This window comes from Eptesicus fuscus, chromosome 14 (assembly GCF_027574615.1).
Source record: "Eptesicus fuscus isolate TK198812 chromosome 14, DD_ASM_mEF_20220401, whole genome shotgun sequence".
In the NCBI taxonomy this organism is placed as follows: Eukaryota; Metazoa; Chordata; class Mammalia; order Chiroptera; family Vespertilionidae; genus Eptesicus; species Eptesicus fuscus.
Window position 1 is genome coordinate 62,727,850 of NC_072486.1, and position 5,585 is coordinate 62,733,434.

Sequence of the window (5,585 nt, forward strand, 5' to 3'; positions counted from 1 at the left end):
GTATAAATAAATAACTTGGAGGAAACAGGTTGTGCATGAAAAAAAAAAAAAAAATCAAGACCAAAAAAATCATTAGTATCCCCAGAGACTGAAGATATTGTATTTGTGAAAGAATATGCTATTTCAAGAAGTGAACATTCAGAAAATAAATGAGAACTTTAAAATGAAAGCATTCTAGCAGAAAAAAAAAATTAAAACTCAATAAACAAAAGAAAAATTAAAAATAGGAAAGATGCATTTTATCTTTGCTCACATTTTTGAATGATGGCTTATTTTATGGTTTTTATTTTTTTAATGTATTTTTATTGATTTCAGAGAGGAAGGGAGAGAGAGATAGAAACATCAATGATGAGAGAGAATCATTGATCAGCTGCCTCCTGCATGCCCCACACTGGGGATTGAGCCCAAAACCCAGGCATGTGCCTAGATGGGGAATCAAATCATGATCTCTTAGCTCATAGGCTGACACTCAACCATGGAGCCACACCAGTCAGACTTATGGTTTTTATATTTGTGTCTAATTCATGTTATAACATGATAAATGAAATGTATTTTGCAGCTACAATTTTCTGGAAAAGTATGGTCTTTTGGGAATTTTTTTTCAGATCTCCATTAAGTCTTTTTTTCAATTTCCAAAAAGACTGAAAGGAAGAGAGAGAGAGAGAGAGAGAGAGAGAGAGAGAGAGAGAGAGAGAGAGAGGAAGGAAGGAAGGAAGGAAGGAAGGAAGGAAGGAAGGAAGGAAGGAAGGAAAGAAGGAAGGAAGGAAGGAAAGAAGGAAGGAAGGAAGGAAAGAAAGGAGGAAGGAAGGGAGGGAGGGAGGAAGGAAGAAGGAAGGGAAGAAATGAATTAGGTCAGTCCAGGAAGTTCAACATCTGAATTATATGAAAGCCTAAAAGAGATAACAAAGAAAATGGAGCGGGGTATGCTAATCAAAGAAATTATTCAAACAATTTCCCCAAATTGAAAGATGAGAATATCCAGAATGAAAGTGGCCATTAGGTGCTGAGCTTAATAGATGAAAATAGACCTATATTAACATACAGCATGTACAATTTCAAAACTTTGGGACAAAGAGATGATCCTTCACATGTCTGGAGTGGATCAAGGAAACATTTTAACAAAAGCTCAAGTGTCAGAAAGATATTGAACTTCTTTTTAAAAATTTTTATTTATTGTATTTAGAGAGACAGAGGGAGAGACATAAATTTGTTCTTCCAATGTACTCATTGATTGCTTTTTAAAATATGTATATTTATTGATTTCAGAGAGGAAGGGAGAGGATAGAAACATCAGTGATGAAAGAGAATCATTGATTGGCTGCCTCCTGCACGCCCTCTACTGGGAATCGAGCCAGCAACCCTGGCATATGCCCTTGACTGGAATCAAACCTGGGACCTTTCAGTCCATAGGCTGATGCTCTATCCACTGAGCCAAACCAGCTAGGGCGTTTGATTGATTTTTGTATGTGCCCTAACCGGAGATGGAACCTGCAACTTTGGGGTCCCACAACCTTGGTGTATTGGGACAATGCTGTAACCAACTCAACTACCTGGCCAAGGTGATAATGAACTTCTTAAAATTAGTTCTGGAATCTAGAAGATAATGCCTTCAAATACTATAGGCCCTCTGTTTGCCTTCTGTAGAGAATAAACTGACAGTCAGCCAAGATTGGGTAGGGTAGTCATCTAACTGTGCAGAGTTAGATAGGGGATCGGTTTTCATTTTTACCCTCCTGTTTTCATTTCTACCTTCTGAAGTACCTGCTCCCTTCAATTCAGAGCCTTTTGATGGTGCTGCAATATACATTTTCTCTACTGTTGACTAAGATTTGAGCTTTTTCAGGTCTGCTAAATTTCCACTCATCGTTTTCTTTCCAACTTTCAAAGGTGGTTTACTAAGAGTTCCTCCCCACTCTACCTCTTTTTGTCTTCCTTGTGGGTGAAGAATGAAAAAGAGTTAAGTTGCCGAAACCGGTTTGGCTCGGTGGATAGAGTGTCGGCTTGTGGACTCACGGGTCCCAGGTTCGATTCTGGTCAAGGGCATGTACCTTGGTTGTGGGCACATCCCCAGTAGGGGGTGTGCAAGAGGCAGCTGATCGATGTTTCTAACTCTCTATCCCTCTCTCTTCCTCTCTGTAAAAAATCAATAAAATATATTTTTAAAAAAAATGAAAAAGAGTTAAGTCCTTATTTTCTATATTGGAGAGTAGTTTACAGTTGTGAGTATGAGAAACAGAGTTTATTCTTGTATTGCTGTTTATTAATGAGTATATTATTTTCCATAGGAATAACCATAAGCCTACTTTTGTCCCACCCTGTATATAAAAGCATAATAATGAACTGGAAGGAAACCCACTGAACTCAAACAGTAGTTTTTCTGTCAAGGAAGGAGAAGGGGGTGGGGGAATAGGACAGGGTCAAAGAGGACTTGAGCTAAATCTGTTACACTTTATTTCTTTTTAAAAAAACAGGGTGGAGCCCTGACCAGTGTAGCTCAGTTGGCTGGGCATCATCCTGTGCACTGAGAGGTCACCACCAGTTCCAGTCAGGGCACATGCCCTGGTTGCAGGCTCAATCCCCTGTAGGGGGCATGCAGGAGGCTAATCAATGTTTCTCTCTCTCTCCCTCTCTTTCTCTCAAATCAATAAAAACATATTTTTAAAAAGTAGGGTAGAAGCAAATATAAAATAATTTAAAAATTGATTTTAGAGGAGACACATCGATGTGAGAGAAAAACATCCATTAGTTGCCACCCTCTCATAGGTGCCCCAACCTGGGGAATCAAACCCACAACCTGGGTATGGTGCCCTGAGTGGAAATTGAACTCTACCTTCCGGTGTATGGGATGATGCTCCAACAAACTGAGCCACACCAGCCAGGACTGAGGAAAATAATTTTATGAGTTGTTATTTCTGAATAGTGGAAATATGAATGTTTATTAAGTTGTTCTTTGTGGGGTTTTTTTTTTAAATACCTTTTAACTTCTTAGATTAAAAAGCACCCCCCCCCCCAAATAAAAAATAATAATAATAAAGCTCAGGCAAAGGCACGGATGAGGCAGTGGAGAGACTGCTGAAACGAAGTTGGGATCAGCAGAGGCAGGCCTCACAATCTAGGAAGATGCACAACTGAATGTGAGTTTGACTTGCACTTAGTATGAGTGCTAAGAGCCTGCCAGAGCAGTGAACACATGGAGACCTTTTCTCAGGGCAGCAGCTGGGCCACAGGGAGTCCCACAAACCAAGCTCCTCTTGGATCCTGAGGTGTTTCTTCCAGGGAGGGTCCTAATTCAGGAGCTATGGTAGGAAAGTGGCCTCTGTGGCTCAATCATAAGATCTGGTGCTCCTATAAAAAACATGGCAATATTTTCTTGGTTTGGGGAGTGTCTGTGGTACCCGACCTCCAGCTGCTGCCTAACCTCTGCATTCACAAAAGGTGGGCTCACAGTGCCCTCTAGTGGTCGAGTCTCTGTCCACCTCCACAGCTAGACAGAAAGGTAACATTTCTCAGCTTTTAAAAGCCTAGAATGAACTTCTACATCCCATTTCCTATTCTTTACATAAGTATTCCCACTGAAGAAAAAAGGGATGGATGGAATGTCCATGGAGATGAAAAGAAGAAAATTGTTAACATAGTCTCTTATTTCAGAAAAAATCGTTAAACAACACTGATAAATTTTGTTTTCAATACTGTTGCTGATAAAGGGTAAAAACTAGCTATACTACAGCTGAAAGCAGTGATGACCAGAATGATCAAGGTAAACAAGCAATACAGTGCAGCCAGAGGAAACCCAACATAGGAAACCTGGATAGAAGGACAAACCAACGGTCATAACTGAGAGGGCAGAGTCTGGAGTCCATCAGGAAGAGCCTGGGCCCAGTGTCTGTCACTTAGTAGCTGTGAGGTTGTGGGCAGGTCATTTTGACTCACTGAGCTGCTTTCTAGAAAAAAACTAGCTCCTCTGATCCCTCTGAATTAAACAAGAGGCAGCACACAGTGCTCAAGAGCCAACGGTGGAGCCAGAGTTGGAATGGAATGCACGCTTTACTATTCACTGTGTGGCCTTGGGCAAACTATTGGAACTCTGCGTCTCAGAACCTCGGGGGTGTTAACCGTGCTCCAAAGGTCTGTTGTGAGATTCCAGTCAATGCATGTGAAGTACTTGGGAGATAGCCTAGCAAGCCTTCAATAAGGAAGTTAGTTATTATTGTTTCAATAAAATACATGTAAAATACTTAGAATACAATCAGATCCATAGTTAGTTCCCCTTCCTCTGGGCAAAATGCTTATTCCCCATCACACGAGCTTAGTCTCCAAAGGAGTCTGGTCAATATTCCACACCTTCCCAGTGTGTGGGTGCCACCCCCCCCCCCCACTTTCTTCCACAGATCTCCTTTCCATATGATCTTGAGTCCTTGCAACGCAAATAGTTCCCAGTCTTCTACTGGCACTTTTTTGGGGAGGAAGTGGGGCTAACGGGCATTCCTCAAGGAAATCTGAATTCCTTTGACTGATGCACAGCTTCCTCTTGGTCCCCCTGACATCTCTTGAAAGCAACAAGTCCCCACGAGACATGTGGATTCCTGCAATAGAGAGGAATTGACAGGAGTGCTCCAGCCATGAAGTCAGAAGAGAAACAGTCCAGAGATGGAAGACGCTGACGATGCCTTGCCATACTAGCAGTCAGCAGATATGCGTCACTGCAGGTTGCCCAGGACCAAACCAGAGAGGGTCAGACCTGCAATACCACCATTTGTCCACCATCCAGAACTGAAATATCATTGCTGTTATGAACACATTAACAACTGTTGGACATAGAAACCGGGACTCAAAAGAACTGTTGGCCCAGAAAGAAACTCACTACCGACTGATTCATTTGCCTCTCAGCATAACCATTATTGCTTGTCTCATTTTCAGTTCCTATAAGTGTATTCCTAGTATCACATGAGCTCACTCATCTAGGGGAAAAGATGAAAAACATAGACTGAAGAACAAGAACAGCATCCATCAGACTGTTAGACCTCAGAGGGAAAGTAGGGGAGGGTGGGGACAAGGGAGATAGATCAACCAAAGGACTGTGTGCTTGCATATGAGCCTAACCAGTGATCACGGACAACAGGGGAAGGGGGGCTTGCGTGTGGGGGGGGGGGTTGGGAAGGGAACGGGGGGAGGGGGTTGAGGACAAATATGTGATACCTTAATCAATAAAGTAATTAAAAAAAAAACAAAAAAACAAAAAAAACAAGCCCCCAGAGGTGGGGCCCAGATTGCCACAAGGAGCCATGGTCATCTACATTAGGAGTCCAATTGTCATTTCAGGGGCAAGATGTGATCTTAACCAAGTAAGACCAGTATGAGATCAGTATGCAGTGAGGCCGCTGTGGCCACAGAAGTTTTTGGCCACATAGAACCGACAAGTCAGGAAGGACTGCCAGTACATCTGTCAGTCATGACCTCATTAGCGCCAAGCGCTTGGCCTTTCGGAATAGCCTGAGGAAGGAGTGGAACACACATGAGATCAGGACCAGGTAAACAGTTTGGTGGAGACTGGGGCCTATGGGAAAGAAGCACACCAAGAGTTTATA